The following is a 23,545-nucleotide window of genomic DNA, read 5'->3' as shown; positions in this document are numbered from 1 at the left end:
TTCTTATAGTACATTTTTGAATGATTATATACATTTTTTTCTTAATAGGAAACAGGCTTTTTGAGATGCAGAGACAGTTTCAAAGCATATAATGATATTCAATTAACCAAATATGGGCTCCATGTCAGTGCTGTGGGTTAGCACAAACACTCTGCTTGACTCCTGAGGAAACTGAGACTTTCATGGGATTATCTGGTCTAAAAGACACTGAATCCTTGGAACAAGCCAGAGGAGGGCACTTTTCATAATGCACTCATTGCACCTCTGCCCCTAAGTGAGACAGGATCTGAGATGGTGTGAGATAATCCCCCAGTTAGGTGCTGGAGGAATCTGAGCTGAAATGGCTTATCTGAAGTCACACAGTTAATCAACACTGGGGCAGGATTAAGCTCGGGTTGCTGGATCACAGCCAAGTGCACATTATACTCCTTTAAAGCCGTTAGTCTGTGAGTGAACTTGATAATTGGTGATGTGACCAGGGTTGAAACATTAGGCTTAGGTGGCCCAAGTCAGGCATGACATGAATGTATGGAGTAAGCACCACTAGGACATGGAAACAAGTTTTCCCCCATGATTCCATTTCTTCTTGAGAAATGAGACATTCTGCCCCTGTGAGCTGTGTGCCTTCCTCTACTTACAAACTTAGAAAATGTTGATGGCTGGTCTTGAACCTGGGAAGTAGGCTATTAGCACTGTGAGTGCTAGTCCTACCTGCATGTGGGCAGCTGCAAAGATGTGATGGATACCCAGGAGGAGAAGGTGGTATCCAAATTTAGTAAAAGCAGTAAGGAGGCGGGAGAGGAGAAAGCAAAGAATACAGTATCTTCTGAGTTTCAGCCTCCAGCCAGGCATGATGATAGTTTGTGTTATTCTCATTTTATCAAAGAGAGAATGAGGTTCTAAGAAGAGCATGATGCCCACATTCTGGTAAAAGCACAAGGCTTTGAACTTGGTTTGTCTGATTCCAATATTCTTGACCAGGATACTGCTTAGGGCTCTGTCAGTTGTGTTCTGATGCAGAGAAGCTGGGGAGAGGTAGTAAATGGGAGATGAGTCCAAGCAAGACTCTCTTTGCCACACTGTCCATCAAGAGACAGACATCTTTTGCTAGCAGCAGCAGCACCTCCATGATTTCTACTTCATCCCACTATCCCCTGGACTGAGAAACCAGGGCGGCTGGTATCCATCTTTTTATTCAAGAACTAACAGTATATCCAAAAGCTTAGCCCCAGATAAAAGGATCGCTTGAGATTTCAGGGAGGGCTTGCTTACTTTGCTGCCTCTATTGTTGCCTGCTTGTTTGCTGCTGTGTGTGGTGGTACAGGACCCTTAGATAGGTGTTGATCACAGTTGCAGAAGGCTCAGACCTTTCAGGTAAATCCTGGTCCAGAGGGAAGCAAGACCAGATATACCCAAATTTCCTGGAGAATACATTTGCTGAGTTTTCTCTTTCCCTTGCTTTTGACTCAGAAGTGTTAGGAGAAGTTTAGGAATAAAAGAGTTTTCAGCAAGGCTTGACTCTTCCTCCAACCAAGGACTCAAGACAAGTTGGTGGAAGTTGCAAAGTAGGACCATCCAGACTTCTGGTTCCAAAGTGATTAGGAACATCTGAAAAAGCAAAAGTCTTCATTTCACCTGATCAAGTCAAACAATCTTTAATAAGTGAGAGTAGTCTGTATCCAAGGTCTAAACCAGACTCTGAAGCTACTTTAAGAGTATAACAATAATTCTAGCCGAGTATGGTGGCACATGCCTAAAAATCCCAGTGACTCCAGAGGCTGAGGCAGGAGAAGCACAAGTTCTAGACTAGCCTCAGCAACTGAGTGAGGCCCTAAGAAACTTAGTGAGACCCTGCCTCAAAATAAAAAGTAAAAGTTCTAGAGATGTTCCTCAGTGTTAAGTGCCCATGGGTTCAATTCCTGGTACCAGAAAAAAAAAGAATATAACAATTCCATCCAGACTGGTTTAAACCATAGGGAAATTTATTATCCCAAGCCAAAGAATGCTCTGCAGTAGGGAAGGCTTCGGGATTTACTAATTTCACAGATCAAAGATATTTTCAGACCTAGGTTCTTTTTGGCTTATGGCTTTGCTATCGGTTGTGTCAACTTTATCCTAAAGCTGGTTCTCCACATGGTCACAGAATGGCTGCCAACAGCAACTGGTAGAGCGTACTTGTGTTTATTTCCCGTTGGATAGAGATAGACTCACTTTTTACTTCCAAAATCCCCTCTTCTTGCACCACATTGGCTTAAATTGACTTAGTTCTGCCTGACTCTGAACCAATCCTGGCAAGAGGGAGGGAACCCCTCGTTTGGCACAGACTAATTATCTGGAGTTGAGTTAATGTTGGGAATATTTCCAGTTCTCCTTCAAAGTGTCACACACACCCTGAAATTCCCACTTGTACACATATCTGTCAAGGTTCACTCTGAGAAGCAAAACTGCTACAAGTGACATAAACTATAATGTTTTTTCTAGGGATTAGACGTTATTCTGTTGTAGGAGCTGACGAAGCTGGCCTGCGCAGGCTGCAGCCTTGTCTCATCATGATGGCCAACCACACCAGCGACTGGGAAGGAAGGTTCATCACGGGACTCAGAATCTAGAGGAGTGGATCTGCGGAACTGATGTCATGGTGTCACCTGTGCCAGCAAGACAAGCCAGCAAACCAGTGGCAGCTAGCTCAGGTTGTCACAGTGCCTGATCCTCTGCACTGAACAAACTTCAGAGCATCACCAAACAGCTGAGGCTTCACTCTGACTCCCAGATCTCATGTAGAATGTCTCTTGCCATCATTGATAACCTGGAACCCTATAAGGGAGGGAATTCTGGAAGGAATTAGCTCTGGCTTAACTAAGTTGATAAAACACAGGGCAATTACAATGAGAATTATCTAGTGTAACGATTACCAACCAGGTGGTTTTGCTTCTCAGAGCAGGGAGAAGCAACTACTTAGGTTTATTTATTTTTGGAAACATAGATCTGCATTTGAGAACTTAGTACATGCCCAGGACATGTAGCACCTGTCACACACGCTTAGTTTTAGAGGGCCCTTACTTAGATGAATATACACAGAGGAGCATACCTTTAATCCCCAAGTTGATTTCAAATCCATTAAAAATATGGACCATCCTCTGTATTTCTTTGACTCTTTCCTAACTCCCCATAATGACTTGTATGCAGGCTGATTTTTCTTAGGTATGGGAGCTCAATCAGCCCTTTATATAAAACCACACTTATATATACACACAAAATCTCTTAAAGGCTAGAAGTTCTACACAACACCAGCAGCTGGATCATAGGCCTCTTGAGACATGGTTTACAAGTAAACATGGATCCTTTCTTAGGAGGATTTTTATCACATTGTAAAAGAGGATGGAATGCCAGCATTGATATTTCTAATTAAATTCTCAGTAAAAATTCTTCCTGGTGATTTAATGGCAACATTTGAGGCAGATGTCACTTGATTGATGAGATGAAAACTAGAGAAAAAACCTAAGCCAAGAAGAGTAGTGTGTCCCTTCACAGCCTCTGTTTTCTGTTAGATTGTTGGCATTTCCAGGGAATTCCATGGCATGGATTCTGTCCTATCCTGGAAACAGCAGGAAATAGAAAAAGGTAGGAAGAGATAGTGACTGATGGCAACTTGCTTATGGATCTGATGCTGGAATTGATTAGGACTTTCATACATTGAAGGAAAGTCTCAGCATTTTAAATAACCACCAACAGTATGTAATTAATAAGATGAAACATACTTTGCTGAATCAATTCTCCAGTATCGAAATTTGGGATTCTGCTTTAAGAGAACTATAAATAATCTCCACTGAATAGATTGCTATGCAAATCATTATATTACTGTGCACTTGAGTATTTCCTAAAGATAAACTTCCACATATGGAGTCACTGGGTAAAAGGGCATTCATAGTTTAAGGCCTGAGATGTTCATTTTTAAAAGGAGCAAATATTTCAATATGAATAGACTTAATCCTGGTGGAGGGTTGTTTTGAAATATAATTATAGGACTTTTAGGATATAAGGGGCCCAACTCTATACTTTTCAAGTGTGAATGTGCCTGCTCAGAGTAAATATTAAACAAAACCTCAGTTCTGCAATCTGCTACTCAATTGTTCAATTTCTTCAACATCGCAAAGGGGAAAAGTAGTTTTGGTAGTGTAACAAACATATAGATCTATTGAAATATTACCACAGACGTATTTAATTTCTGTAAAAATAATTGGGTCTGTGGGAATAATTATAGCTATCAAATAGTTTCTTTCAAATAAAAAGAGAGAGAATTTAGGAAAGGGGGTTAAACCATTAACTATCAGAGTCCTAGATCTTTTGATCCTCAGGAAAAGAAGCATGAAACTTGCTCTGAAATTGGGGGTGGGCAAGGAGGAAGAAAGGAAAGGGATAGTTCTTATTTCCCATCCTTCCCCAGTCCTAAGGGGTTGGCAGCATATCAAGCTCCATGTGTCTGTCCATGTGTCAGTTCCTCTTGGCTTTGAGTGAGGGCTAAAAGGAAAAGATAGGAGTGATGACCAAGAAAGGGCCTTAAATTTTGTGCCTTCTGTATCACAAGGGCAAAAGCCACGTGGCTTCTGATTCAATAACTGGTTGATATACTTTCATATATTCTCTTAATCATCTCAGCTATTCTCTGAAGTTTGTACCATTATGTCCATTTTCCAGATGCACACACACAAAAAAATTAAAAATGATAAAAGGTTGCCATGGTTTGCAGTTGTCATATAAGTTATAACAAAGCAGGAAATGAAGTTTGAACTCTCACTTTGTAATTCCAAGCATGTAATTTTTCTGGTACTCCACTGGTCCATTTGTGTTCATCAACAACTACTATGTACCAAGTACTTTCATATAAAAAATTGTGTACATTTTATCCTCAGAAAATACTCTGAAGTCAGTGTTACCATCTATGTTAGTTTGCTAGGGCAATCACAACAAAGTGCCACCAACTGAGTGGTTTAAAAAACAACAATTATTTCTGAAACACAAATCTCACTGTCTGGAGGCTGCAAATCCAACATCAAGGTGTTGGCAGGGCCATGCTCTCTCTTTGCAGGTACTAGGAGGAAAGATCTGCTCATTCCAGGTTTCTCTCCCAGGGCCTTCTGGCAATACCTTAAGACAGTTTTTTGTTGTTGTTGTTGTTTTTGACTTGTGACATGGTAACCCCAATCTTCACATAACATTGTCCCTGTCTGGGTATCTGTCTTCAAATTTCCCTTTTCTACAATGACACCAGTCATGTTAGTGCCCACCCTAGTACAAGATGATACCCTTGAATTCATTGACAATAACCTCATTCTGACTTAACTTATTTTATCTTCAATTACTTTATTTCCAAATAAGGCCACAATCAGAGATACTGGAGGTTAGGGCTTCAATATATAATTTTGTGGGTATACAATTCAACCCATAACACCATCTTCATTTTTCACAAAACAAAATTAATTGATGTAAGATTGCTGAGCATGCAAATGTCAAGGGCAGCATTTGGAATCAGTTTCTCTGACCAGGAGCCCACAGATTTTCACTAGTATAGTTCCCCTCCCCCTAAATAAATATAGATTCAATCAGAGTCAATCTGACTGAGGCATAAGCAATTGTTATGCAAATTGTACATTAGCAATGCAAATTAAATGTAATTACAGAGATGATTTAATCCCAGGCCAGCCCATTTGGTGGATTTAAATGGGCTGCAAAAGGCATGTAAGAGTCTTGGTTTGGAGAACATAGGGCCTTCAAACATGTGGGGCTGCTACAGGAAAACAGGGTTGGAAGCTGGGAAGAGATTAAACTGACTCTTGAACCAGTTCATAGGTGCTACTGAAGAGAACACTGAAGACAAAGTGCTAAGTGGGGTGCAAAGAATTCATACCTGAGGCTGCATATCCCAAAATAGACAACTTGTCTAATTTATGATGAATCTAGTTGTTATGGTTTAGATATTCTTAGATGTCCCCCAAAAGCGCATGTGTGAGATAATTCAAGAAGGTTTAGAGGAGAAATGATTGGATTATGAAAGTCTTGTACCCAATCAGTGTATTAATCCCTTGATGGTACTAACTGAGTGGTAACTGTAGGCAGGTAGGGCATGGCTGGAGGAGGCAGATCACTGGGGGCTTGGCTTCTTGTATTTTTGCATATATTTTTTGTATTTGGAGAGTGGAGCTTCTCTATCTCTCTGCTTTCTGATAATCAATGAGCTGCTTCCCTCCACTACACTCTTCCACCATGATGTTCTACCTCTTCTAGCTCCCAAAGGAATGGGGCCAGCTGTCTATGAATTGAGACCTCTGAAATTGTGATCCTTTAAATAAACTTTTCCTCTTCTACAATTGGTCTTGTCAGGTCTTTTAGTCATAGCAGTGAAAAAGCTGACTAAAATACTGGGCTGGGCCGGGGTGAGGGTTGCTGAATAATCCCAATAGAGTTACTATTGACAAATAAATAATCCCAAGGAAGCCAGTTATTTGAGCTAGGGTGACCAGTGCCCTACTCTATCTAGAACAGAGGGATTTCCCAGAATGGAATTTTCGACGCTAAACCTTACAGTCTCAGACAAAACTGGACAGTTGTTACCTACCAGGGAGTGAAACCTTGAAGTCTACAAGAGAACTTGGTTAATTAGCAAAGGAAAGCCCTCTGCTTCAAGTCCCAGGATAGACAGTGTGTCAATCATTTGCCACAGGAACCCTTCAACTTTGCTGTAAATAAGACTGCTGTAAGACACAACAGCTAATCCATATATAGCATTATTCCTAGAAACATACATCATATTTGCATTATGTTGCTCTTTTCTTAGTGGAGCTAGAGGTGGTAGGAAATGGGTGGTCACAGATAGGCATTGGTCCTTAGTTAGCAACTGTGAGCTGTATCAAAGGCTAAACCCTCCCTCACTGAAGGGCCTATTCAACTCTCTCTCTCCACTCCCTTCTCTGATCCCTTATATGAATAGCAAAGAGAGAAGAGAATTTCTCAAATCTTTTGGATCATAAAAAATCAAATAAGTCCCTTATTAAAAATACAGATGCAGAGGCCAACTTGTTCAGAATCTCCAGGGGTGAACCTAAGAAAGTCTATTTAAAAAAATAAATTAAAATAAAGACATTTCCCAGGTGATTGTCAAAAGTGGGCATCCTTGGAAATTCTGGACTGGATGCCAGCAGGATACCATGTTCTCATGGTCCTCTCAGAAGATACGGGAGCCCCTCCCCTGCTTTATATCCACAGTCAGGCTGTGCTGGGGGGGAGGGCATCTGGAGATGCTCTCCGTGTTGCTGTCCACAAGCAGGATTTTCTTTTTCTTTTTCTTTTTCTCAAAACAAGCACCTAGGCAAAGGGGCAGATAGGGACTTTGTTTTCCTTTTATAATTTATCCATGAGGTGTTTTTTAACACAGTCTACCTACTGGAAATGTTTTTGGCAGCCAAAGAGAACTTGGGAAGAGATAGGATGTCGTCTGCCTTGATCTGGGGCTAGTGTTATCTGGGGGTACTCAGGGGACGACAGCGCAACGTGAGTTAGAGGGGTTTCGTCTGTGCTGTGCTCAGGTCTGGGCGGAGGAAGGGGAGGGTTCCAGATTGTTAACCAGTGGCAGCTGGCAGCTTTATTGTTTTTTAATTAAATAACCCCCAGCTACACAAGCACACACCAATCCCCCTCCTCCTCCTCCTCATGAAACCTCATTAAGCAAGAGGACTATAATTAAACCCAGAATGCATGGTTGACACTCCTACCATCAGTCTATTGCTCGTGCAGCCTGGCTGTGGGCAAAAAAGCGGCCTTTGCATTTTATGGGCAGAGGGTGATAACGGGGAGAGGCCATCTTTATTTGTCACTTAATGGGCAACTTGGCCCTCCCTTCAGGGCAACCAGATGTGTCTCTTGTCCTTAACCACCTCCACCGTGGATGGCTGCCCATCAAATAAAGCAAGACATCTGCCCGGAAGGGCCAATTTACCTCAAACAGGTGAGGACTTTGATTCCGAGAGCGAGGGAATGTTCCTGAAGTTACTTTGCAGTGCGTTTGGGCCCAATATGTCAGGAATATTTTCACATGATTGGAGGTGGATCGCCATGAGCACTTTTAACTTATTATGCCTGCTTATTTCCTACCAGGGACATATGGCTGTAGATGAGGATGCTTTTCCTACCCTGCCACTCATTCTTTCTGCCCGCCTCCCTTGCTCTGCCTCATCCAGTGTCTCTCCCCATCTTCTCCATTTACCTTCTCCCATTTCTGAACATTTTGCTCCCAATTTCTAACTGCAGAGTTCATTCACGTTTTGGCTCTTCTCATTGACATTAGGAAACTAGTTTCTTAAGACAGGAGCAGACTCCTTTAAAAATTCTCCTTGGTGGGGAGGGGTGGAGGAGGAAATGAACACAGAGAGGCAGGGCTGTTTCCAGATGTAATCTCTTCTGTAAGGCCAAGTTCCGTTCCCCACCCCCAGCTTGGGCAAAGCTCCGGTAATACTGTTTCCAGCTAAGCCCCCAAACCCAGTGAAAATGAATTTATCATTTACATCATTTCTCTTTGTAGCTCTGACAATTCGTATTACCCCAGAACCTGACATCTCCACTTTCCTCCAATTGATAAATAATCTCTTTTTGATTTCTGTAACTGAGAAACATCATAAGCCCAACATACAAAGGAAGATTCATGGGTCTTTTATTTCACATGTGAGCTCCTTGAAAAATGGAGTCTGCGTCGCCATTTGGGCATTAATTCCTGACACGCCACTTATCATATTTTGATTGTTTCTAAGAGAACACCATATTTTAACTCTTTGGGAATGATTTAACTGATCAAATACACCGGCATCTGGTTGTTATGGTAACTATAGTTCTAAAAATAATATAAAGAAAAGACCACCTTTAATTGAAATCACAAGAAGTTGTTATGGTAACTGGAATTTTTTAAAAGTAACTAGGTTAGACTACATTTCATTTTATCTAGCACTTTGCACAAACAAATTCTGATTAAAATATCAGGTTTAATTTAATCAGTTAATTAATGTCACTAAATGTCATTTATCTTAAAACTCTCATTTACATTCAGTGCTGAATTATCCAACTTGCTAATTTGTAACCGTTTTCTGCCTTCGATTTAACATTCAGGGACCTGGGGCAAAGTGTGCAATGAGTGTGCCAAGCTGTGTTTTGCTGTGCACTAAGGTCTGACCCTGCCCCTTCTTAGACCCTGAAAGACTCTGTTTCTTTAGCTGTGTAGTGGGGATGTTATTACCAGTTCTGCTTTTGCAACATTCTTATATGGAACACATAAGATTGTGTACCTGAACATGTTTTGATATCCCACAATATACTACAATGTAATGCTTTATTATTTTATTGTATTCCTCTGTTTGTACATGTTTTGGATATTGAATTTTTAAAAGGAAACTATATGAAAATAAGCTGGAAGTATTTATCTTACAACACTGACTACAGAACTTTGAGTTTAGTGACTAAATTAATTGAGGAATGCAATGCATCACTCTTATCTCCCATGCCAAAACTCTCAAAGAAAAATTGGAGGTGTCTTACAGATAAGGATAGTTCTAACCCATTCTTTGGTATCCCCTAGAGTGTCCTGCGTATAGATGGTGCTCAAATGCTACTTAATGAATTTACATTAATAGGCAGTGTTTTAGCAATGTGTTCCACATGCCTGAGGACCTATGGTGAAATACACTTTTAGGACATTCAAATTATCCCACCTTGAGAAGGGAAGTGGGCTTGTTAATAACTATTCTCACATCAACTTTACACTTTCTATGATGGAAGAGGGAGAGGGTTGGCTCTGCAGGAAGGTGGGTGGTATGAGAGGATTTAAGAAAGTCCCAGTGAAAAGGTCACCCTTGAAGAATACATAACAAGGCCCAGGAGGATTTGCGGGTATTGGAAGTCATTCCATTTGGTGAGAACAGTGTACATGGTGGGCTCTAGCCTATTCCAAAATTTCTCCTTGGTGATGTCCAGAGAGACAGTAGTAGCTGGAACTGGAATATTGAGGGCTCTGGATCATTTTCACCATCTAGAACTAAAAAGGCTAGAACTTTGTGTCTGAAACCAAGAAGAAGAAGCAGCAGCAGCAGCAGTAGCAGCAGAAGCAGTAGTCGTGGTTTTGGTTCCAAACAGAAAAATGTAAAATTGAATTCAATAAATGTTTAAACATTTACAAAATCTAACATTGGGCCAACTTCATTAATTGTCATGTTTACTATTCCTAAATATTTCATTACACTTAAAAACAATTTGAAGCTTACATTTTTCTCACTTTGCAAGAACTCCAACAACGCAAAGTGATTGCCAGGAAATCATAGCCAACCTCAAATTAAGTTAGTTATCCATAGCCAAATTATTTCAAAAGTGAAATCACATTATTTTACCCCCAAAGTAGATGCACGTTATTACATTCAATTTGGTGTAGAGTGGAACTTCCAAAAGTAAGAATTCCAAGAGCCTATAAAATTTTTAATATATACACAGGGCTTATTTTTTAACATAAAAAATTCCTAAAGAATTAAAAATAAGAGGAAATGACATAGCAAAACATAGACAAAGTCAGGGATATTAGTGTCAGAGTGATAACCACACAGATTTAATAAGAAGCAAGACTGTGTTATAGAAACAGTGGTGAATTGAGAGAAACACCTGAGTTCTATTCCTGGTTCCATTACCAAATGGGAGACTCTGGATGAACAGCTGGACTTCTCCAGAGCTCCCTTTCACATGCTGCAGAGTGATAGGCTGCTGTGATCATATCAGCATTTCTCAAAAGGAAGTCTTACAACTTCCTCACTCTCTGAAAGCCAGTAGCAACACTGAAAGGGGGGCGGGGGTGAATTTTCTGGTCTTCTCTCAATCAGCCTTTTCAAATATTTTATAATCATCCAATCTCCTGCATTAAATACCTTCCTACCTGAAATACCTGAAACTGATTTTCTTTCTTTTTTTTTAATATACTCTATTTTTCCTCACATTTTTTTTTATTGGTTGCATTATAGTTGTACATATTGATGGAATTTGTTGTTTCATATTTGCACATGCACACAATATAACCATATAATTTGACCAGTGTCACTCCCCAGCACTTCCCTCTCCCTCTCCCTCTCCACCTCTCACCGCTTGGTCCCTTTCCTCTACTGATCTCCTCTTGATTTTTAAAAGATACACCCTAACTTTCTTTTCTTTTTCCTCTCTAGCTTCCACATGTGAGAGAAAACACATGACCCTTAGCCATCTGAGTTTGACTTACTTTGCTTAATATGATTGTCCCTACTTCCATCCATTTTCCTGAAAATGCCATGATTTTTTTTTTCTTCATGGCTGAATAAAACTCCACTGTGTATATATACAACAATTTCTTTATCCATTCATTCATTGATGGACACCTAGGCTCATTCCTTGTTTGACTAATGTGAATTGTGCTGCTATAAACATAGGTATGTATGTATCACTGTAGTAAGATGACTAATTCTTCAGAATAAATACTAAGAAATTATATCACTGAATCATATGATGATTACTTGCCTAGTATTTTGAGGAACCTCCATACTGATTTCCATAGTGATTATATTAATTTATAGTCCCACCAACAGTGAACAAATGTTTCTTTTTTTTCTCCATATCCACTCTAGAATTTCTTACTATTTGTATTCTTGATGCCTGTCATTATGACTGGTGTGAGATGAAATCTCAGTGTAGTTTTGATTTGCATTTCCCTAATTGATAATGATGTTGAACTTTTTTTCATATATTTATTGACCATTTGTATTCTTTTTAAAAATATTTAATGGTAGATGGACACAATGCTTTATTTATTAATTTTTTGTGATGCTGGGGATCAAACCCAGTGTCTTACATGTGCTAGACAAGTACTCTACCTCCAAGCTACAACCCAGCCTATATTTCTTCTTTTGAGAAGCATCTGTTTAGTTCATGTGCCTATTTATTAATTTGGTGCTTTTTGGGGGGATGTAAAATTTTTAAGCTATTTATATATTTCAGATATTAATCTTCTGTCAAAAGAAGAGCTAGCAAAGATTTGCTCCCATTCTGTGGGTTTTCTCTTAACATTCCTGTTTCCTTTTGTTGTACAAAAGTTTTTTAATTTGATGATTTCCTCTTTACTAATTCTTGGCACGATTGCTTTATAGTATAATTTGAAGTCAGATAGTGTATGCCTCCAGAATTGCTCTTTTGACTTAAAATTGCTTTGGCTATTCTGCGTCTTTCATTCTTCCAAATGAATTTTAGGACTGTTTTCTCTAGTTCAGTAAAGAATATCATGGTATTTTTATGGTGATTGTATTGAATCTGTATATTGCTTTTGGTAGCATGACCATATTTAACAATATTAATTCTGCTACCCATGAACATGAAGGTCTTTCCATCTTCTCAGGTATTCGTCAATGTTTTATAGTTTTCATTGTAGAGGTCTTTCACTACCTTGGTTAGATTTATTCCTAAATTGTTTATTTATTTATTCATTTAGAATAATGTGAATGGAATTGTTTCCTGATTTCTTTCTCAGAAAATTCATTGTTGGTATATAGGAAAGCTACTGATTTTTGTATGTTGATTTTGTAACCTTCTATTTTGCCAAATTTGTTTATCAGTTCTAGCAGTCTTTTTGTAGAATTTTTTTCATCGTCTAGGTATAGAATCATATCATCTGCAAACAGTGATAATTTGACTTCTTTCTTTCCTATTTTTAACTCTGTTATTTTCTGTCTTGCCTAATTGCTCTGGCTAGAATTTCTAGCACTATGTAAAACAGGAATGGTGGGAATGTACATCTTTGTCTTGTTCCAGATTTTAAGGAAAAAGATTTCAGTTTTCCCTATTACTATGGCTTTAGATTTTTTTCATATATAGCCTTTATGATGTTGAGATAGGTTTCTTCTATCCTAGTTTCTTCATTTTTTTAAAAATCATGAATGGGTGTTAAACTTTGTTGGAGGCCTTCTCTGTGTCTATTGAGATTACTGATTTTTATCCTTAACTCTATTAATGTGATGAATCACATTTATTGATTTGCATATACTAAGCCATCCTTGCATCTATGGAGTAAAACCAATTTGGTCCTGGTAGACAGTCTTCTTAATATGTTGTTGAACACAATTTTCTAATATTTTATTAAGAATTTTTCTTTCTAAGTTCATTAGGGACATTGGCCTGCAGTTTTCCTTCCTGATGTGTTCTTATCTGGTTTTGGTTTGAGTGTGATATTGGCTTCATAGAACAAATTGGGAAGTGTTCCATCACTTTCCATTTTATGGAATAACTGGAGAAATATTGACATAGTTCTTCTTAAAATATTTGGTAAAATTCAGCTGAGAATCCATATGGCCCCAAGCTTTTCTTTGTTGGAAGATTTTCCATTACTGCTTGTGTCTCATTGTAAGTTATTGGTCAGTTTAGGTTTTCTATGTCTTCTTGATTCAGTTTTGGAAGATCATATTTGTCTAGAAATGTATCAGTTTCTTTTAGGTTTTCAATTTATTGGAGTATAAGTTTTCAAAATAGTCCCTAATGTTCTGGATTTTTGAGATGTCTGTGATGATTTCTCCTTTTGCATCTCTAATTTTATTAATTTTGTTTTTCTCTGCTTTTCTTTTGGTTAGTTTGGCTAAGGGCTTCTCAATATTTTTCATCTTTTCAAAGATCCAGCTCTGTTTCATAGATTTTTTTTTCAATTCTCAAGTTTATTGATTTTGGCTCTGATCTTAATTATTTCTTTCCTTCCACTGGTTTGGGAATTGGTTTGTTCTTTTTCAAAGGTCTTGAGATGCAGCATTAGGTTGTTTATTTGGGATCTCTCTGATTTTCTTATGTAGGTGCTATAGCTATAAACTTTCCTCTTAGAACTGTCTTCATAGTGTCCCAGAGGTTCTGGTATGTTGTATCACTAATCTCATTTGAGTCTAAAAATTTTTAAAGTTCTCCTTTGAATTCTTCTGGCATCCACTTATCATTCAACCTCCATGTGTTTATACAGTTTCTGTAGGGTTTTTTCATGTTGATTTCCAATTTCATTCCATTATGATCTGATAAGATGCAAGGAATTATATATATAATATAATATTATATATAATTATATATGTATATATAATTATACATATAATATATTATATATAAATATATATTATATACATACATATATTTGTATTTACTAAGAGTTGCTTTGTGGCTTAAAATTCAGTCTACTTTGGAGAAGGTAGAACTGATTTTTCTGACATAAATCTAATATAATAAAATTATTGATAGAATTATTCTCCCCTAGTCTTAGGAATAGGATTTTGTCTTTTGAATATCCTTTGAACTGAGTGACTTGTGAAGAGATGGAATATGCCTTTGTTCTATTTTCTTCTTTGTCCAGTGCAGGATCAATTGAAAATCAGCTGGTTTACCCAGAATATCTTCTTCCTTCTCAATACAGAGCTCCAATCAGCTACTACCAGTCACTAGGAGATGGTGTTAAATATGAAATAAATTTGTCATTCCTGACCCAGCTGGGGAAAAATGTTGAAAGAATAAATTAGTTCATAAATGTAAAATAAACTTTAATTTAACTCTTTACTCTTTTAAAGACAGAGCACACATCACTCAGCCTTCTGCTGATAGCTGTGGTTGCTGTTTAGAGGAAGAACAAGTAAAAATAAAGGCATAGAGAATTCTGGAGAAAGTTTCTTTCTTGTTTTTCTTTGAATCCAGAAAGTACAAAAGGATTAATGCGATAGGCAATATGAAAGTAAGCAAAATGGTATTTATAATAATGATTTTATATATATGCCTTTTACAAAATGTATCTCTGGTTCAATCTTTTTATATCCATCCATTAGTACATGTCCTAAATATATGCATGCACTATTACATGAAGGAAAGACATTTTCTTTGCCTTTTCTGAAGAACTAAAAACAGGATGTCGATAAGGTGATATTTTAGTTGATGGTTTATGAGGCCTATTAATGTAATAGCTTTTAAAATTTTTGTTTTTAATCATAAAATCCTTAAACCAGAGAAGGTCCCTGGGGGTCTGAGGCTCCAGCCCTCTGCCTGTACCTAAGTGTTCCTAGACTAATGATCATCTTTTCTTCCCCTCAGTAACTTACTTCAAAGAAGTTAATTTTTGGTTTTACTTTTATCTTTTAAAAACCCCACTTTTGTCACCGTTTCTCCATAATTAGCATATTTGTGTTTAATTGGCTTACTCATGTCCCATCGCTCAACTGGTTCTTTCTTTTTTCACTGATTTTTCAAGAATAGCTGCCCAACCTTTGAGTTGAACTTTGCTCACCAAGTCATCACTTCACCTACACTATTTTTATAACTAGGCATATATTTGAGCAAAGATAGTTAATTTTATGCTGTTTTACAAGAGTCTGGAATTATGATGCTGTACAGTCCGGGTAATAGTGACATTGTTTGCTTATGTATTAATATTACCTACTTGTGCATTAACACTTGTAGAAAGGCTATCTTAGAAGTAACTGACTGTGGTTTCCATTTTGGGAAAGTATTACAGTTACTGATATCAGAAATGCCCCTCCATTGTAAATAACTAGAAACCAGGAGGTATTCTCCAGCTATTTTGGGGCACTGGATAAAAGGCAGCAGAGGACTCTGATCCAGGATAGAAGGTACATAGACAGGTGAGCCCTAGAATTACACTGACTTTCTACCTGAAAACATTTTCTGGACTGTGGCCCAGGGAGGAGAAACCCAAGCCCAGCAGGACAGTCTTGTTAAATTAAAAAGACGGCAATTGGAGTTTGAGCAAGCTAAGTCAGCTGGGATTTTTCTTGTAAGACAAATCATTGGAGAAGAGAAAGATAAGAGTAGATATGACTCTAATAATCAATTCAATCTCAACTGTTGCCTCATTCTGTAAGTTGTTTTGTTCTCTTGCCCTTCTTTCTGATTGTTCCTAGGTTTAGAATATTCTTGATTTATTCTCGATTCAGGACAAAAGCAATATATAGAAAGCATAATATGACCAATTAGGGTACTCTAAGGAAGCAACACCATGTTTCTCAAGAAAAGCAGAAAAAAATTTTTTTTTGACAAAATTAAATGCTACTTTTTGATAGTCTCTCAGCAAATTGAGAATAGGAGAAAATGTTGTCAATCTAACAAAAAGCATCTACAAAAAAGAAAAAAGAAATGGATATCGTTCTTAGTAATTAAAAATAAAATGTTTTTCTCTTTTATTAGGAAGAAGGCAAGAGTATCTGCATTAACTACTTATCTTTAAAATTGTACTAAAAGACTTAACCAGTGTAATAAGAAAAGAAAAAGAAATTGGCATACAGGGTTGAGAAGGAGTGAAAAGCCACCCTCTTTACTTGCAGATCATGTATATAGAAAATCAAAAAGTAGCTGAAAAACAAAGTTGAAAAGGAACTAGAACTAATAAGTCAATTTATTAAGATCAATTGCATATAATCAGTTGCACAAGGTCAACTATAAAAATCATTTATATTTCTATATACTATCAACAAACAACTGAAAAATAGTTTAAAACATAGTTTTAAAAATAGTTTAAAATATGAAAAAATCACAACATATTTAGACATAAATTTAACAAATTCAAGATTTATACACTGAAAACTATAAAATGTTTCTGAGAGAATTTAAAAAGATAAACATGAATGTAGACATATATCAGAGATCATATTAATTTGTTCCCTAAAGTGATCTTTACATCTAATGCCATTCTAGTCAGAATTTCAGCAGGGTTTCATGTAGATTTGACAAGTTAACTTGAATAGCCAAATAATTTTGAGAAAGAAGAACAAATTTGGAGGTCTTCTCCAAATTTGATTACTTGAGCTAAAAAGCTCAAGTAATCAAGATACAATGATATTATTATGAGAATAAACATATAGACAAATAAAACAAAATAGAGAATACTGATTTGACTCCACACAATATTTCTAACACAGATTGCCTAGGAGACCTTTCCCTATCTTTTCACTGAGGAAAGAAAGTCTTCTCAACTAAGGATTGAAAATTGGAAACTAGATGTCCACAAAGGACACAAACTTTGAGCCCTTCCTTACATCTGGACTCTTTAACTCTAAATTGATCAAATTTTTAAACATAAAAGTTAAAATCATAAACTTTAGAAAAAATTTACATAAAAAGATTTTGTTCTTCGTAAGTAAGCATTTTCAGAGTAGAAGGGCAAGTCACAGACTGGTCACTAATACATGCATCTAACAAAGGATTTGTAAACACAATATATGAAGAACACTTATAATTCAGTTAGAAGATGGAGTAATAAAAATGTGCAAAAGATACAAACTAATATTTTTTTATAAAACAAGATATATGAATGGACAATAAGTACATGAAAAAATCCCTATTTCATTAGTCATCAGAGAAATGTAAATTAAAACGTGAGGCTACTACACACTGTTTTAAATGGCTAAAATGGTAAAGACTGACAGGCTGGGGGTTTGCAAAGATGTGATGCAATTAAAACATTCACAAAATCCTGGTGGGAACTTAGCTTGTCAGTTTCTACCTGAGGGAGAGGGAAAAAATATATAGATAGATACATCTAGATACAAAAACTTCTAAATATGTGTTCATAGCAGTTTTTTAAAAAATACCTAACTACAGCAATCCCCATCAGCAAACTACAGAATAAACATAATGTGATATGCCATACAATGAAATATCATTCAACCATGAAAACCTAATGCCTAATATATACAACAATATGATTAATTTGGTTCATCTACTCTATTGTAAGTAGCCTGGCACCACTACACAGCCTGATAGAAGCTGCCAGCAGGGAAGAAGGAGGGGCTAGCTAGCAATGGGGATGATTAACTGTTCATTGCATCCCACTCAGTCTGATCCACCCTGCTTCCTATGACTAAGGAGTCTGATTGGAAAGAGTGGGGTGAGGAGCAGTTATGGGAGTTCTGAGGTAGCAGCAGTAGGTTCTAGTTTTAGTTTACAAAGATTGAGCAAGGATAGTGCAAGAGATACCAACAATATGAAACAGATATAGAATAAGGCTCAGTCCATTTGGCTCAGGTTCAGAGATTGGCACTTGTTGGCTCAGGTTCTGGATTTGTTCATTCTGCCCAGTGACTAGGTAACACTAAAAAAAGCAGGTACTGCCCCAATAAGATCAATATAATGGAATCTAGAGTTTTATATACCACAGAGATTTAGAATTTAGCTCACATTAAAAGGTTCTTAAATAAATTTTTGAATTTTAGAATAGGTTTGCATAATAGATCTAGATTTACAGAAAGGTTTTGAATACAGAGAGATCCCATATACCCCACGCCTAGTTTTCTCTTTTTGCATTTTACATTAGTATGGAATATCTGTCATGATTAATGAACTAACATTGATAAGTTATTAACTAAGCCCATATTTCATTCAGATTTCCTTAGTTTTTACCTGATGTTCCTGTCTTATTCCAGGACCCCCTGTAGGGTACCACATTAAAGTTAATCACCGTGTCTCCTTAGGCTCCTCTTGGCTGCAACAATTTCTCAGATTTTTCTTGTTTCTGATCACATTGCCAGTTTCAAGGAATACTGGTCTATTTTAAGGTATATCTTGTAGATTGACCCTTGGGTGGAACTATCTGATGTTTTCCTTATGACTGAATTGGGGTTATGGGTTTGGGTAAGGAAGAACACAAAGGTAAAGTGAAATTCTTAATACATCATATGGAGGGCACATCCTACAAATGTGACTCAACCACTGTTGATGTCAACCTTAATTGTATCTGTCTAGTTTCTTCACTGTAAAGTTGCCATTTCCCTCCCTGATCCATAATGTACTTATGTTAACGTTAGCTTTCCTTTATAATAAAAAACAACTCAGATAATCAACTTGTAAAGATAAAAGGTTCATTTTGGTTTACAGTTTTGGAGATTCCAGTCCATGATCAATTGGCCCCATTTTCTTTGGAGCCAGTGATGAGGAAGCACATCATTACAGAGAGTGTAATGGAGCAGAATTGCTTACTGCATGATCAGGATGCAACAAGAGAGGGAGTGGAAGGGGCCAGAGTTCTACAGTCCCCAGTGATATACCCCTAATCACTTAAAGACCTTCCCACCCACTAGACCCCACCTCTTAAACATTCCACCACTTCCCAATAACACTTCCCTGGGGACCAAGACTCCAAAACGTGGGCTTTGGGGAAACATTCAAGATCAAAATATAGCAATATTCTTTGTAGAGAAATCACCTGGCACAACCCTCACATGCAGAATGGGATTTATGCTCTGTCTCCCAGAGTGCAGACTATGTACATAAGTTGTATGGAATTCTGCATGGTAGCTTTATCTCTTTTCACCTTGGTTATAACCCCAACTACTTTATTCTCTGAAATTGTTAACATTTTAGCTATGGAGAGTTCTGTCATTGACTCCTCTGTCTTTCTCATATAATACCATTTTTGTGTTTTTTGAGATCTTCTTTATCTTCTGGCACTACAAGATGCTTCAGACCCACCTTATACATGTCCTTCCTCAGGTTTATCAAAAGTCATTTCTCTAAGGAGCCCTGCTTTCTTCTATTGGAGAATGGAATAAAAAACCAAATCTGGGTGTGAGGTTTGCCTGTGACAACTGAAATGTCATTGTCTTTAGGCCTTCTCAACTGACAGAACAAGGAAATACATGTGTATATGATAACTCATGCATATATACATATCTATTTTTCTCTCCTTCTCCCTCTCTCAAGTAAAGCATGAGTTAATCCTGAGGTCTCTGATTCAAATCCATTTCCACATGTATCATTCCAGACTTCCCTTCTTGCTCCTCTGTAAGCCCAGCCTCAACAGTGAGAAGCCTGGCTCCCACCCTCCCGTCCATATTTCCGTGGGGAAGACTTTATCAACCGAGTACAATTGCTTACGCAGTTCTATTTACCTTACAGACTCCACTCATCTCCAGAGTTATTTAGGTTAGTATTTTTCCCCTACCCTCTTCAGTTTCACAAATTTATAATGTAGTTAGATTCTTTTGACATTTCATCCTGAGATACCACAGTTTTCTAATTTTCTTTTAAATATTTATTTTAGTTGTAGTTGGACACAGTACCTTTATTTTATGTATTTCTATGTGGTGCTGAGGATCAAACCCAGGGCTTCTCTTGTGTTAGGTGGGTGCTCCACTGCTGAGCCACAACCCCAGCTCCTATTTTTTTTAATTTGCATACTTTACAACCCTCTTTTCCCATAAAGTTCTGTGTTGTGATAAATGCATCATACTGTATATCTACCATTACAATGTCATGCGAAATAATTTCACCATCCTAAAATTATACTGTGCTAAGACAGTAGAGTGAATGAGACATAAGTTTCCAATGTTCATATGTGGATACAACACCAGTGGAATTCTACACATGTAAAACCAAAGAAAAAATGGGATCCTAATTGGAATAAGTTATACTCCATGTATACATAATTTGTCAAGATACACTCTACTATCATGTATATCTAAAAAAGAACAAATAAAATTAAATTTAAAAATTTTACTGTGCCTCACCTATTCAACCCATCCTCATTTACCCCTTGCCCCCACAATACTGGCAACTACTGATCTGTTTACCATCTTTATAGTATTACCTTTGGGAAATGTTATATAAATTGCATAGTACATACCCTTTTTTCAGGCTGGCTTCTTAGAACATGCATCTGTAATTCATTCATCTTTTTGCATAACTTGATAGCTTATTCCTTTTATTACTGAATAATATTCCATTGTATGGGTGTTTCACATTTTATCAATTGACCTATTGTAGGACATCTTGGCTGCTTCCAGATTTTGATGATTATGAATAAAGCCACATTGCATGCAGGATTTCTGGTTTTGAAAACATGTTTTCAAATCAGTTGGTAATTTCACCATTTCTATGTTGTATGATAAGACTGTGGTTAACTTTGTAAGCAGTAGTCAAACTAGCTTCCAATGTGACTGTACATTTTGCATTTCTACCAACAGTGGATGGGGATGCTCTGCAATTGATATTGGTGTTTTGGATCATAGCCATTTAGCTATAGGTTTGTTCTGATTCTGTTTTTTTGTTTTAATTTGTATTTCCTAACGACAAAAGATGTTGAGAATCTTTTTATATGTTTGTTGACCATCTGTGTATCTTCTGTGGTGAAATGTCTGTTTAGATCTTTTGCCCATTTTTAATTGGGTTGTTTGCTTTCTTAATGCTGAGTTCAAAGAGATTTTTTGTACATTTTGGTTATAAGTCCTTTATCAGACTTGTGTTTTTCAAATATTTTTCTCCCAGTCTATGGCTACTTTTTTCTTTTTAGTCCATTAAAATTGCCTTCACAGAAAAGAATTTTAAGATTTTAATAAAATCCAAATTGTAAAAAGTCCAATTTTAATCAATACAAAGTGAAGTTTTGTTTTTGTTTTTGTTTTTTTTCCTTTCATGGGTCATGCTTTTCGTATTGAATTTAAAAACTCATTACCAAACCAAAGGTCATGTATATTTTCTCCTACTTTTTTTTTTTTACTAAAGCTTTTTAGTTTTTATTTTAGTCTTATTAGAGTTTTAATTTTTTATAATGTATTATTTTTAAGAAACTGGATTTGTCAGAAATGATAATTTACTTGACAAGGCATAGTTTTATTTCTGTATCTTTAGAAAGTAACAGCATCCTCCCATATCCCCCTCCAAATGGAGTAGAGCAGAAAAGAAATAATGAGCTCTATATGAAGATTTTGATGAGTTTGGAAAGAACCTGTGTCTAATATGACTATAGAAACTGCTACAATGAATTCTTGTTAATTCTTACAATCTTCCTATGCTAATTAAACTTGATATAAAACAAAAAATAAAAATCCATATGCAAATCCTAAATTTTTCATCTATGATGGGACTGACAGAAGACTGGGGGAATATCACCACAGATCTAGGTTTCCATAAGAAGGACTGGATTTTACATAATGAAATCATTCCAGTCCTCAACATCCATCTAAACTTCCCTCTTATGATGATGTTCCTCTCATAGTCACATCATTAGCTGGGCATGTATTTTTCTTATCCCTCCTTTGTTTAAAAAAAGTCATTAAAATCTGTTAATTTTCTTCTGAATTAATTACTTTGGCCACATCCCACAATTTTGTTATTATTGACATTAATTTCTAAAGTCTCTGTGAATTTTCTCCTTGACTCAATAATAAGTTCTTGTTAATTAAAGTGTACTCTGTACTTTACCTTTTTGTAACTTTACTGATGCATTATCACTTTATTATTTTTAGTTGATTAGTATTAGATAAAAAGTATATTCTATAGTTGTATGGCATAAATTTTGACTGACTTTTTTTTTGGACCTGTCAAAAAGAGAAAGAGATATATTAAATCTTCCCTTTGATATTGTACTTCCATCCCTTTCTTCTAATTTATAACAGATTTCATTTTTTGTATTTTAATGTAATGTTATCTGATGTATAAAATTGTATGACAGTTTTAGGTTCATTATAAAGTATACTTTGAGACTGGACATACCTGTTTCATTTAATATTTCTGCCTTAATTTCTATTGTGTCTGTTATTAGCATTGAGATTATTTCTTATTGTATTTGCCTGATACATTTGCCCACTTTTTAATCATTTAATATATTTTTTGTTTAATAATTATCGGTCATATCTTTGGAAAATGTCACATAGGTTTCTCTTCTCTTCCCTATACAATCTAAAAACATTATCTTTTAATGAAGGAGATATTCCCAATTGAACATATTTAACTATATTTTGTGACATATCTTGTCTTTTTTTCCTCATGGTTTGCTGGCTCTTTCTTTCTCTTGTTCTTTCTTTCTTTCTCTTTCACTTAAGCCTTTTACTATATGACTTTATTTTGCTGAGTGCCTTTTACTATATTATTTTTTGTCTAATGCCTTTTTCCATATGACTATATGTATATGTATTTTTTTATTTTGACCTTCCTTTGTATTTTGGAAGGAATCTATCCAGTGTTTTCTTTCACTAATTGTTACCTTATTTTTAAATCTCCTTCAACCAGGAAGGGACAATGTGTGATGTCATTCTCTTCCCATGAAGACAGTAAATGGATCACAGCAGTTTCTGACTGAGCACGGATGTGACCTCAACAAAGTCCTTAGGTGCTAATTAACAAGGGTGCAAACACCAGCTGAAATGTACTTACCATCCCTGCTTTTTCCTATGTAACACGTTCAGCCAGTGCTTCCCAAACCTTGCTGCACATTGGAAGTAGCAGAGGGGCTTCTAACTGCACCCCATATGAACTGAGAATGCTTGAGGGTGCAGGGCAGCGTCAATGTATCATGGAGGTCCCCAGCTAGTTTCAATGCTCAACAAAATTTTTCAACTACTGGGTCTAAGCACATTTTTCTGTCATTGTTAATGTGATTCAAATGTAATCTCTTTCTTGTTCTCTTCACCCACTTCTCTCTCTCAATTCTCCTTCTCCCTCTTTGTTCTCTTTCCTTACCCCTTTCCTGTCTTCCAACCATTTATGT

Source organism: Marmota monax, unplaced genomic scaffold (assembly GCF_021218885.2).
Source record: "Marmota monax isolate L192 unplaced genomic scaffold, Marmota_monax_Labrador192_F-V1.1 WCK01_AAM20220418_F8-fsc00095, whole genome shotgun sequence".
NCBI lineage: Eukaryota > Metazoa > Chordata > Mammalia > Rodentia > Sciuridae > Marmota > Marmota monax.
This window is presented reverse-complemented; position numbering follows the sequence as displayed.